The 14,605-nt window shown below is 39.5% G+C and overlaps 1 pseudogene; it reads left to right on the top strand.

Moving 5' to 3' along the window:
• Nucleotides 1–7,533: 7,533 nt before the first annotated feature.
• LOC132287532 (small nucleolar RNA R71) lies at nucleotides 7,534–7,632 on the top strand (annotated as a pseudogene).
• The last annotated feature ends 6,973 nt before the right edge of the window (nucleotides 7,633–14,605 follow it).

Here is a 14,605-nt window from a genome sequence, read left to right as displayed (position 1 = left end):
CTATCACGGATAACTAAATCCTCTAAAAACAAGTCCATCACGTGGCACACACTTCAAAATCCCAACAACCAAGATCACGAAACGAATCTCCCGGAACCGTGCTTGGCTACGCCAAGCTAAATTAAAATTCCTCAATTTTCATCCATAAACAACCACTAGAACTATGATTCCCCAAGACCACACCTAGTCGTAACTAGGACGAGAAAACTCCGCAAACAAGCCATATCCAACAGCGATCTTCTAAAACTCCTCTTAAGAGTCAACCATATCAAGGTCTCCAAAACTGAAACAAGTCTCCAAAAGACATCCCTAAATTGTGTCAAACTCACACAACGAGTCAAAAAAATCCTTAATCAAATTGACACAAGTCCCCGTAAAATGATGTCATACCAATCCAGTCACTCTGAGCACCTCAACCCGTCAACAACCACGGTAAAACTCCCCAAGGGAAGACACGAAAGAAAAGAAACCACCAGTCCTAAGAAGGATAACACCACGACTCTGCCTCTAAAATGAAAGACAACAAGGTCAAAGACTTCACTCGTACATGGAAGTAAGTCAACCAAAATTAACCAAATCCTCATCAAGGACTCAAGACAACAATAGTGATCCTCACACCAGCCAACTTCAAAACCATGCATAAGGCAATGAAGAGAAGAGACTCACTCCTTGTGAAGTCAATAACTCGAACCGAGAAAAAAGAAGAAACCCTATTCTCCCACAAATATCAACACGACAAATACGAAAAGGGAGCAAAAAGGGAAAAACTAAACATGAAAGTCATGCACAAAACCATGAAGTGAAACTACCAAAAAGTAAATTTACTCACATAGATAAAATCAAGAGTACACGCAGCATGTCTCCACGTAAGCACAAAATCATGTCACTAAAGTACAGTAACAACATGGCATCTTTAAGCATATAATTAAAACATGTTAATGTCACACAACAAGAAGACAAATGTGAACACCTCTACCTACTTATGCATCACAATATCATAAATCATACTACTAACATGGTAGTAAATGAAACTACAGAAGATAAAAATAATGCAACATCCCGAGTTTGGGCCCTCCAACTTTCGGCGCGAGATGTTCAGTGCTTGATGAGGCTAGAATCCTGGCTACTTAGTGAAAAGGGGTTGTTATCCACCTTTATCAAGAATGAAAGCTTTCAATGCACTAATAGCTCAATTGGGATATAACCAATTCAATAATCAACAAAGCATGTACCCCACAAATGAATGCTAGTGTGCGCCAGTGCTAGTGTAGAAGACTAGAGTGAATCTCAAAATAATCACAAAATCAAGATGATGTGGACCACAAGTGCAAGCATGATATCAATTTTTTGAAAAATTTACTCCTAAATGGCATTCATAAGGCACATAAGGAGTATTGGACTCTCAAGTCAAGCATTTTTTAAATTTTAAGCAATATAGTCCTCAAAAGATCAAAATCATAGCTAGATATGGACCAATCATAGAAATATCCCTCAAATACACAAGTCATGCTCAAAATTTGAATTTAAAACTAACACTGTAAAACACCATTCCCTCCAAACTTAAATTGCACAATGTCCTCAATGTGCAAAGAGAACAAATGAATGAGTATACCAGTGCAACTAAGCAAGAATGATCAGGACTGAAGTATTCAAAGTGGGTGGCATGGTCCCCTCAAATTTGGGATGGACTGTGGTCCGGAAAATTGGCACTTGGATAAACTTATCAGATAACAAAATGGGATAATCAGTGCACAGTAGACATGCAAGTGTAAATGGGATAAACAGATAAAGAAATGAGAGAGGTATAAGGGTGGTCCTGGAAATTAGGTAGCACTCTCTCACTGAAGTCACTGTGATGCACCTGATGGAGTCAAACATACAGATATGAGAATACAATCATATGACATCTATAGCAAAAATAGATATATATAAAACGGATAAAGTGTAGGTACAACAAAAATATTAAAGCCAACAGACCGGCTATAAAAATAATACAGTGACAATAGTAAAGTATCAAAAGGAGAGAGATCATAAGATAGAAAAGACTGGGAGCTCAGGAAGATAAGGTAGGACGGGTAGGTCTGGCTCCACGGATGTCTCTGGATAAATCTCTGAACATGGTCGCGACATCCGTGCGGAAGGCAGTAAACTCAGCTCTGTGGGTTGTGAGGTTAGCTCGGATGGAAACAACAGTATCCTCAAGCGTCTACAGACGTACTCCAAAGCCGGGGGTTATGTCTGGAGTCTTAGGCATAGATGAATCAGAAGAAAGCTCCTGAGTCTGCTCTTGCTCATAAATGAGCGACCTGGCTGGAGAGTCCTGCTCTGCATTGTCTACAGGGCGCTCTAAGTCTATGTCTAAATGCTCTGCAACTGGATTGACTGGTGTGTCGTCCGCTGCGGGATGTGCTGCTGCTGCCTCTGCCGGTGCCTGTGCCTGTGCCTGCTCCAGCTCCGCCGCAGCTAGTACCGCGTGGTCCTGCAATCTGGTAATAAGGGAGCGGTAGGTCTTGTTCCATTCCTTCTTGAGGTAGTGACAGGAACCTCTCTCGGGGTGCTCCCGAGGATGGATGGGGTAGCGATGGTCAATGAGAATCTGGGTGATGAGGTGGCTGAAAGGAAGAGACTTAGCCCATCCGGGCATCTCCTTGCTGATGTACTCGTTATACAGCTTCATAATCACGCTCCAGATGAGCGCGGGAATGGACACCCAGTGCTCGGTGTAGAATGAGTAAAGGGCTGTCAGATAATCGCCCCTCCTCTGAATCTTGTGCCCCGCCATGTAGATATTCCGATAAAGAACGAAATCAATAAACCATAGGTCGTCAGGAAGGAATGTTCGGGTGGCGAAAGTCTCGCCACTGGCATGGTGACCTGTGAGGGAAACTGCCATGTAGGCATATGAAGGCCTGAATAGCCTCGGATATGTGTCCTGAAGCTCTGGGGGACATCTGTGTAGATAGCGGCAAGAGCGGGCTAAAGTGTCCATTGTAATGGTGATCGGATGGCCATCAATAGAAATGACCATCTCGGCTGTGGTACGCGGCGATGGTCGGAGGTTCTGGTAGAACAACTGAACCAGCCGTGGGTAGACTGGCTCTGTAACGGGGGTAAGAATAATGGCTAGGCCCCTCTGAATAATATCCTGGTAGGCGGATCGGGTCAGCACCAATCTAGAAAAGAAGGCCGTGTCAAACTCTGAATCATGGTTGAGTGTCATGTGCGTATATAGAGGCGTGGGCCTATCACGCCATAGATGAGCAGGCTGAGCTGGCTGAGGTGGTATATGTGAATGCTCAGCTGCAATCTGCGGTGGAGATGGTGATAGAGTGAAAGTAGGATGAGCCGCAGAAGTAGATGGTATGGGTCATCCTCAGGCTCATGAGATGGTGACTGAGGTGGGGTAGCCTGTGCTGGCTCCCGCTGTGCATAAGAGGGCTCTGCTGGCTCCTCTATCCGTGGCCTAGTACGTCGGGTGGGCCCGTGTTGCCTGTTGGCAACGGTCTTCCTCTTTACCATGGCCTGCAAAAAGAAAAAGAAAAACTTGCAATGGGAGTTAGTGCCATAATAAGAAATTTAAAAACACGAAATAGAATCATGTATGTCAAGTGAAATAGACAAAACAAATATGACATGAATCTATGCAAGTGGTAGAACATGAAACATGCTAAACAATGTAAGTATAAAATGCATCCAATGTGGAATATCACAGGCATTGGGCATAGATATGATAGCATGAACATAAGATATGATGAATGAAGTGTGTGTGTGAGATCTGTGAAGTTCGATCGATCATAAAAAGAATTGAGATCGATCACAAAAGTTGGATCGATCGATTGTAAGTGAGATCGATCTCACTACTTTGATCGATCAAAGACATGAGTTCAGTCGATCTCTCAAGATTGATCAGAGATACTAGTTCGATCGATCGAACTGTGCGATGTTAAAAACTCAAAGGTCACAGATCTGTGACCTTGGAAGCATGGGGCCCACACGAACGTGTTCGTGGGCCCATCAACATAACAAATCATCCAATCCCATCACAAATCGAGGCCTATACTCCAACAAATCTAAACAAATCTCAAAAATATATACACGTATATACACATATATATAAATGCTTCAAGCTTCAACAATGGAGGATTTTGTCATGTATATAGCATGTATTCAACATATAAAGCATGTATGCACAAGATTGAAGCTTAAATCATGAGGGACATTCTCGGATCTTTCCTCAAACAATGAGAGAAGTGTAGATGTGGAAGAGTGGAGATGAATTCGAGAAGGGAAAGAGAGATTGATGCTTAGATGCTCGCCGGAAAGCTTCGTCGGAGATGGTGAAGTGGTTGGACAGAGACGGCGACGAAGAGAGGTTAAGGTTTTGAGGATGAGGGTGAGTTAGATCGATCTTTGTAATCGATCTTACAAACCCTTGGTTCTATTTTTAAAAACATTCCCGACAGAGCTCGATCGATCGAACTCAACTGTGATCAATCGAACTTTGATGAACTCTCTTCAAAGTTTTTTTTTTTAATCAAATTAAATTGAATAAACACTTAATAATTAAAAATTAATTAAGATATTTTGGGATTTTTGAAAACTTGTTTTTGAAAAATAAAATAAAATAATAAAATAAAATAAAGTAACATGAAATAAAATAAAATAAAAATGAAAATATTTTTGGATTTTTTAAAATTTGAAAAGTCAAAATAAAGTTCAAATAATGAAATGAAGATTGAGATCAATCAAAACAAGAGTTCGATCGATCAGACAGAGAGCAAAAATATGCAGGTTTTTGGCTCAAAAAATTGGTTAAGTGTTGGAATATGAGATCGATCGAACTGGGAAGTTGGATCGATCGAAGAACTTTCAGATCAATCTGGAAATGTTTCGAACGATTAGACAGAGAGCTGAAATATACAGGTGGATGCAGGCTCAAAATTTTTCTAAGTGTTAAGTTATGAGATCGATTGAACTGGTAAGTTGGATCGATCGAAGGTCTCTTGATCGATTTTGGAGTTGGTTCGAACGATGGGACAGAGAGGTGATTTGGATGCAGGTTTCTGCAGGTCAAATTTTTTTCTAAGTGTTGGATGCAAAATGGAGTTCGATCGATCAAACTCAGGTTTGAGATCGATCGAACTATGCAGAATACTTAATAATGACATGAAAGCTTTTGCAATCCTCACCAAAGTTCCTTGAAATGCATATGAACCAAAAACAAGTATCTAGACTTCGCAAGAAATGAAAGATAAAAATGGGGGAGGAATAGGGTTTTGACACCCTACGAATGCTTTTTCTAGGCTTTAACGTCTCTAGCAAGACATTGGGCTCTTTTAGCCCAGATCAAAGATCTTATAATGCATCCCCTCCTTGTTGGGGTGATAGATGCTTTGAACTTCTCCCAACAAATGGTTCTTTGAAGAACTTGTTGGATTAAGCTCAAAAGAAACCTTTGGTCCTTTGTCTATGCAATTACAACCTTTGGGCTTCCATGCCCTTTCAAAGCAAGAGTTTGAAACAAGACTTTTAGAATGCAAGGTTGAAGATGATCCTTTAGAAGTTTTGGTTTTACACAAAAACTCATTTCCTTGGCATTGAAGATCATGACATTCATCTACAACATTAACTTCTCCCTCATATTTGTCAAATGAATTGGGTGTGGGATTAAAGATATTCAACTTCACCTTTATATAGCCAAATGAGATCTTCATTATCCCCGTCCTACAATTAATGTTGGCATTAGCGGTTGCCAAGAAAGGACGGCCAAGGATAACGGGAATTTGGCTCTTAGGATTGGGAACCGGTTCTGTGTTTATGATAACGAAATCAACCGAGAAGAAGAATTTGTCAATCTTTATCAAAACATCCTCAATTATACCCCTAGGCTTCTTAATGGATCGGTCGGCAAGTTGCAAAACTACCGACGTCGGTTTCAATTCACCTAAGCCCAATTTGATATAAACTGAGTATGGAAGAAGGTTAACACTTGCTCCTAAGTCAAGAAGCGCCCGATTAATGATATGATCACCAATAATGCATGATGTAGTGGGTGAACCGGGGTCCTTAAACTTTAGAAGAGTGTTATGTTGCAAAATTGAGCTTACTTGCTCGGTCAAAACCACTTTTCTTGGTGCTTGGATCTTGTTCTTCCGCTTTTGGGTGCACAAGTCTTTCAAGAATTTGGCATAAGCCGGAATTTGCTTGATTGCATCTAATAGTGGAAGATTAACTTTCACTTACCTAAACATTTCCATGATTTCATTGGTTTTTGCCTTTTGCTTGTCTTTTGAAATGGATCATTTTAAGGCATCCGGAAATAGAACCTTTGATTCAAACACTTTTTCAAAATTTTCTTTTGAACTCTCTTCAACACAAGAAGTTTTCAAATCATTTTTCAATAAAACCTTTTCAACATCATTTTTCAAAATTTCTTTTTCAAACACATCTTTTAAGACTTTCTCATTTAAAAGGTCATGTATATGGAATGAAGGAGGAATGGGGTGTGAAACGGGCGGGTGACAACTTGAAGTTGCACCGGTTCACTCTCTTCATTGGACATTCCAACTTGATTGTCCACAATCCTACCACTCCGCAAGGTAGTCACTGCATTAACATGTTCAATGGTGTGGCCTTCCAATGAGGAATAGGTTTCCGCAACACATTGTTGCTTAGGTGGGGCATTTATAGGCATCTTTCCCTTCTCTCTCGCATTGAGAATGCTAGTTATTTGCCCTAGTTGGGTTTCTAGCTTCGTAATAGATTGAAAGTGAGAATGAAGCAATTAAGTGTTAGCCTCTAAAGTGCCCAAAGCATTCAGAACTTTCTCTTCAAAGGCGGGACTTCTAGTATTACCTTGGGAATAAGATTGGTTGGGAAAATGAGAATTAGCGAATTGATTCCCTTGTGATTGATAGGGTTTATAACCTTGGGATCCTTGGTTTTGAAGTGGAGGTGGAATGTACTTTCCTTGAAAACCGCCTTGGGGGGGGGGGGGTTTGAGCCCTCTCCTTGGTTTTTCCAAGAGAAGTTCGGATGATTCCTCCAACTTGGATTATAATGAGTACCATAAGGATTGTTCCCTTGGTTCACAAAAGCCGCATTGACTTGTTCATTAGGTTCACTTTGCACTTGTTCGTGAGGACAATGAGAAGTAGAATGAAGAACACTAGAATAAGTCATACATATTTCATTTGATGCACGATGAGAATGGTTAGGGAAGGAAGATACTTGGTTCGCTGAGTTTTGGTTAATCAAAAATTGATCAAACCTTTGAGACAAAGACTTCATTTCGGCGGCTATTTCATTTGAATGGTCGACTTGATGTAAGCCAACACTCTTCCTACCTTGTGAATTTCTACCATTCTTGGATGATAGTGTTCTATGCAAAGAATTTTCACTATGCTCTCATAGAGACGCCGCACGTCATCCTCATGCCTATCAATGTATGAGCCACCCATGGAAGCATCAACCATACCCTTATAGTTGTCCGATAAGCTCTCAAAGAAGTATTGAACTAATTGCCATTTGGGCATGTCATGATATGGACACTTCCTAAGCAATTCATTGAAGCGTTCCCATGCCTCATGAAACGTTTCTCCATCCCCATGTGAAAATTCTCGAATTGAGGTTCTCATGGCATTGGTCTTAGAAACTGGATAGTACTTCTTCAAGAACTCTTGTTACATTTTTGCCCAAGAAGTGATTGAAAAAGGCCTAAGATTGTTAAACCAATACTTTGCATTGTCTTTTAAGGTGAATGGAAAGAGTTTGAGTCTTAAAACCTCTTCCGGCATGTCCGTATATTTTACGGTGGAACATACTTCAAGAAACTCATCCAAATGCTTGTAAGGTTTTTCACTTGGAAGTCCATGATAGTTAGGAAGCATTTGAATGGTTTGTGGCTTAATTTCATAATGATGTGCTCTAAATGGAGGCAATTGGATACATGTAGGTGCATTATACTCATTATGCACATAATGGTCTCTTAAAGCAAGAGGTGGATTAGCTACTTGAGGTACAACATGAACACCTTGGTTTTGAATTCCTTGATTGTTGATGGGAGGTTGTGGAGCATACATTGGCCTTGGCATTCCATATGGAATTTGGCCTTCTTGTTGTGGTGGTTGGTGAATGAATGGCCTAGGCATGCCTAATTGTACTTGTATATTCTCATTGTGCACATTGGGATGAAGGATACCTTGTTGGTCTATGTGACCAAGGTCCTCAACATGATTATCATTATGGTCATCCATTGAAAGATTGGCTCTATTTGAACTTCCTCTTCCCTTAGGATTATTAACAATAGATTCAAGATGCAAATTAAGAGGGACAAGAGTTGGTCTCAATGAACGACGTCCATGCATGTACAATGCAAAACACAACAAACACAAAGAATGACAACCACTATACCTTCACAGCAATGTAATTAGACTTCTTCCACAAACATTTAATTCATACTCCTATGCTTTAGTAATAATGATGCAAGACAATTAAAAAAAACCCTCCACGCGGGCCGACGATTTAACTAAGGGATTGAGTAAAGAAAATCTCACAAAGGTCCTTTAGCACTTCAACTCCAAATTTAAAGCTTAGCTTAGCAATTTTAGAATTTTTATCTTTTTACTTTTTTTGCTTGCTTGAATTGAATGCTTGATTGTTCCTTTTTTTGCTTCCTCTCCAACAATGCACCTAGTTATTAAGAACAACATAATAAGTAACCAAAAAGAAAAATAAAAATAAAGTAAAGACACGATCAAAAGAGTACTAATCCTAATCAATTCCACAAATCCGACGTTGCCAAATCTAATAAACCAATCCCCGGCAACGGCGCCAAAAACTATGATGGCTTTTGACCCTAGGTGTGCACAAAACAATGCACAAAGTTTGGAGAATAATGTCAAGTGGGCATCATACTTAAATTTATAGACCGCTTAACACCTATACTATGTAGTATGAGTGAGAAGGGATCGTCCCAAGGGATTATGAGGATCGAGCAATGTCGTGGAGTCACAATTAGGGCTAATAGGTTAAGTGATCAAACAATTGGTTGGTTGGTTGATTAAAGAGCAACTAAATTAAACTAAGTAATAGCAAAAGAGTGCAATTAAGAGTAGGTAAGAGAAAGAGAGATCTTGGGGTTTAGAGATCACCACCAAGCAATGCATTTCTATATCATTGACAAGTGATTAATGAGGGCAAATGGTGTGTTACAATATTGGTGTGTGTGTGTTTGGTTGATTCAACAAGCAAGGATGGCTAGTTAAGCATGTATTGTCTAAACATCATGTGAAAGGCATAATATATCTAAGCAATGAAGCATATATTGTCTAAACAACATGTGAAAGACACAATAAATCAAAACAAGTCATTAATCATTTCATTAAGCTCACAATCCAAATACAACACAAGGATAGAGATATATGCTACTTGCATTCAAAAGCTTAGATCATCAAACAACAAGCATAGATTGTCCTCCCATTTAACACTACACTACAACTACACTACATCTACAATACTAGCATGAAAATAAACTAGGGGAGAGGCACAATCCATCAAGGTATAAGAATGAACAATCAAGAGAATCACAAGAGCATTTGTTTAAGCACTATGTTTTGACAATCTCCAAATCTATAGTATCAATACACATAAACATGCATCAATAACACAAAATCTAGAGACAAGCACATGAACATCTATTCTAGCATACATAGACATATGGATAGAATGAAATGACCAATTGGAAGCATTAAACCACATAAATCATTGAATAAACAAGATCTATATATATCAAAATGTCAAAACATCAATTACAACACTAATCCCTCAATAATACACAAGATTAAGATATAGAAAGCATGTTTGGGGCTAACTCTAGCCCCAAGAGGATGTCTAGCCACTCATGGTGATGATGCTCCATCCCTTAAGGGCTAATTCTATGGTTGAAATATGCTCCTTGTTGATGAAGAACTCCTATGGTGTCTCTAGCCTCTTCCTCCTCTAAGCTTGCTCTCTAAGAGATGATATGAAAATAATGTTGGCTCCCCCTGTAAAAAACAATCCTTTTCCTTATATAGGTAGGTCAAAATGACACCTAAAATGAGCTGGGGTCGTGCACACAACATTCGCTAATGACTGGATAAAGGATAACTTTCAATGAGATGGAATTTTAACTTTTTCGCACTGGAGAAAGTTCGATCGATCGAACTTTGGTCTTGGATTGATCAAAAGTAAGTGAGATCGATCAAACTTAGGTTGGATCGATCCAACTGGCTGAGCTTTTTGGAAAAAGACAAATCTGAGATATTTATGGAAAAAGGACAAAAGTGGTTAGTGGGTGGTACAACTGTGGATAGGATCAATCATTTGAGTAAGGATAAAAGTGTTCGATCGATCGAAGGATGGTGTTGGATCGATCAAACTTTTGGAACTTTATGCTTTTGGGTCAAGGCTTGGATTTATCTTGAAGTGCTAAGATCGATCATTGTTCGATCGATCGAACCTTGAACTTGGATCGATCGATCGAACCTTGAACTTGGATCGATCGAACTTTGCTGCTTGCCACCTTTGGCTTCATTTGCTTCCTTCTTTTTCCACTTTGCTTCTTTCTTTGTTTAGTCCCAGAATTGCTTTAATTAAGCTCTTACTTGGCTGAGTTAGCTTATTTTTAGGATAAGTGCCTGAAAAATGAAATAATACGAAATCAATCTAAAATGGTAAAGTAAGATAGATAAAGGTACTAGAATGCCTAAGCTTAAGGGGTTTAATTACACACTTTTCAGCGCTTATCAGTACACAACTAGCATATTTTTCTTCAAATGTAAAAACAAACATAGCATGGAATTTAAATATCGTGGATGCATGCAAAACCGAAATCAAATCCGAACACGAAAAGTGAGGTTATGCCAACAAAGTGACAAATGGGAAAAAGACGAAAAGTGAATAATGTCACAAAAGTAAAAATGTGAAAATGACTCAGTCCTCAAAGGAAGTCGTCAATCTAAAGGAAAGAGTATCGAAAACCATTTCTGAGCACTCAAGTTGACACTAAGAGACGAGAAACAGAACACAGAAAAACAAAAAACAACGGAAAAAATTTATCCGTAAAATTTGAGGAAAAATGAAAAGAAGGAAAATGACCGGGTCATTACAACCTTCCCACCTTAAAGGGATTTCGTCCTTGAAATCCAGCCCCAACAAAACAAAAGGTGAAACCAGGGTAACTATAGAGTACAACAAGCTTCAAAAGCAATCCCAAAAATGAAGGAGAATCCACAAACCAATGTCATTTGCATCACGTGCTCATGACGACCACTCTCAAATGAATGATGACCACATGGCCACATGACAAGTCGAAACTCACACACGGAGTCCAAGGTTAAACAAAGGAACGGAAGACTACAACGTAAGCATCATTCCTAACGAACCATCATACGGATCCAAAAACAACCACCAAAAGAACTCCAAGATAATCACATATCAATCAAGGTACCGAACAAAGACGACATGGCAGTACGAATAGCGACCAAAACCCGCCCACGACGTACTCAAATGTGTGGCAGCAATGACAGTGCCTAGTGCCTGCCCATACTTACTTGTCAGTAAGGTAGCATCAACGGCAACTACTACCCGCCCACAGTACACAACTTGTACGGTAGCATGATAGTATAAGACACCAGTTCATAACCTGCCCCCACTAGGTCTACCCATGAAACCTCTAGAAACAAATGACATTAATGTCGAAATGATCATTTCCAAAAGCATTATGGAGACCAACATTTTGCGAGAGTTGAGATATGGTCCAAAGATGTCCGGCCGGACCATTCTGGCCAATCCCAAAACTCTGACAACAATGCCATAGGTACCGCTACGCTTAAGGCCTTAAATACTCAATGCAAGTAGAGGCAGCAATGCATTCCTACATTGTAAAACACCCTTATCAACAACCTTAGTCACGAATCCCAAGCCTATCAAGTAAAACAGCGTCTCCAAAATCCCAGATATCATCCTGAAACAGATCAACTACTAGAATACTCATTGTAATTAATCATCGGATCAAAATCCCTATCACGAATAACTAAATCCTCTAAAAATAAGTCCATCACGTGGCACACACTTCAAAATCCCGACAACTAAGATCATGAAACGAATTTCCCGAAACCGTGCTTGGCTACGCCAAGCTAAATCAAAATTCCTTAATTTCCATCCATAAACAACCACTAGAACTATGATTCCTCAAGACCACGCCTAGTCATAACTAGGACGAGAAAACTCCGTAAACAAGCCATATCCAATAGCGATCTTCCAAAACTCCTCTTAAGAGTCAACCACACCAAGGTCTCCAAAACTGAAACAAGTCTTCAAAAGACATCCCTAAACAGTGTCAAACTCACACAACAAATAAAAAAAATCCTTAATCAAATGGACACAAGTTCCCGTAAAATGATCTCATACCAATCCAGTCACTCTGAGCACCTCAACCCGTCAACAACCACGGTAAAACTTCCCAAGGGAAGACACGAAAGAAAAGAAACCACCAGTTCTAAGAAGGACAACACCACGACTTTGCCTCTAAAATGAAAGACAACAAGGTCAAAGACTTCACCCCCTACATGAAAGTAAGTCGACCAAAATTAACCAAATCCTCATCAAGGACTCAAGACAACAATAGTGATCCTCACACCAGCCAACTTCAAAACCATGCATAAGGCAACGAAGAGAAGAGACTCACTTCTTGTGAAGTCCCTAACTCGAACCAAGAAAAGAGAAGAAACCCTATTCTCCCACAAATGTTAACACGATAAATACGAAAAGGGGGCAAAAAGGGAAAAATTAAACATGAAAGTCGTGCACAAAACAAGGAAGTGCAACTACCAAAAAGTAAATCAACTCACATAGATAAAATCAAGAGTACATGTAGCATGTCTCCACGTAAGCACAAAATCATGTCACTAAAGTACAGTAACAACATGGCATCTTTAAGCATATAAATAAAGCATATTAATGTCACACAACAAGAAGACAAATGTGAACACCTCCACCTACTCATGCATCACAATATCATAAATCATACTACTAACATGGTAGTAAATGAAACTGTAAAAGATAAAAATAATGCAACAACCATATGGACATCGTGTCCTAGGGTGTCTAGGTAAAAGGAAAGACCAGTCGTAACCATAAACTGTCCCCAAAAACCAATTTGATAACAACCTATCTCAAAACAAACGTGAGCCATTACCACAATGGTAAAACTCTAACAATCCATCTCCGAATCTAAAGGTGACACTACAAGTGACACTAACAATGCAATGCTCTCACTAACCCAAAACATCATCACGCAAGGAGAACTTAAAAGAAATGGCTACTCTAGCCATACAATCGACCAATTAAATCGATCTCTAAAATCGTCCCCAAAACGACCATCAATCACCGTCTCAACATCGCTAACCAAAAGGACTATGCCTATCGGAACAAAAACCAACGCTAATTCCATCTGAACTGCACTCATAGCTAGCTAGCACGGTAGCATGATAGTGCCATGCACCCGCCCATAAACGTATCTGCCCATAAAAATTGCAATCCCAGAGGAACCTTTCTAAACAAACAAGAAACCTAAGAGATCCATAACCTCATTATAGCCCAAAACCAACAAATCCAGCACTACAGCTGTGCCTAATGGCTTACCCCATGGGAGCCTAAAAAAAAGGTGACTCACTACCTACCTCAAAACCAATGCTAGGTTGATAACAACCTACACTACCATGAAACTGTGACTACAATCACCATCAACCCCAACTCGTGCCTCAATGACCAATCCCGTGTCATGCTAAATATGCAACACAATTATGCATATACAATTCTAATCTAGCATACATCATATGCCAGATTCTTTACATTAGAATAAAATCATGTTAAACAACGACATGCTACATATAACATATAGGCATATAAACATGTTATTATAAAGCATATAAACACATAGAGCATGGCAACACAAGCATGATATGGACCCAAAACCCGTCGTCCATAGATTTTCGAACCTAGGAGCTCTGATACCACCTATGACGACCCTGGATTTTTTAACCCAGTGTGTCCTATGATGACCCGAAATGGATCCAGAATGTGAAAGCAAAACGAAAACAAGTCTAAAGAGATGTACGTTATCCTTAGGACATAAGAATGGACTTTCAAAGAGTTTCGAGGCTCAACGGAAGCAAAACGAAGATAAGGGTATCAAAACCCTACCGAAAGGTAGTGTGTGAGTGTGTCTTTTTTACTATCATTGACTATGTGAGTGGAGGAATACATGATTTTCATTTAGGTTTTCATCTCTTTCTCTCCCAAAAGCCACCATTGTTGTAACCTTTAACCTAGACCTTGCACCTTGGTTTTGAACCTTTTCCCCTCAACTTTTGGCTTAGTCTTTGGAAGACAAAAGCTCTCCCTCATCCCCCTCTACAAAACCCTTGTCCGATGTTTTTATTTGCCTTTACCTTCTTTGGATTATAGAGATTCTATTATCTATTAAAGTAGGGGTTGTTGTATGTTTATTTCCTAAATGGTTAATTATTTTTGAGGTTCTATATATGTTGTATACATGCTT

Source organism: Cornus florida, unplaced genomic scaffold (genome assembly GCF_030987335.1).
Source record: "Cornus florida cultivar Cherokee Brave unplaced genomic scaffold, ASM3098733v1 CherokeeBrave_3.0.0_Hap2_Chr11, whole genome shotgun sequence".
NCBI lineage: Eukaryota > Viridiplantae > Streptophyta > Magnoliopsida > Cornales > Cornaceae > Cornus > Cornus florida.
This window is presented reverse-complemented; position numbering and strand designations above follow the sequence as displayed.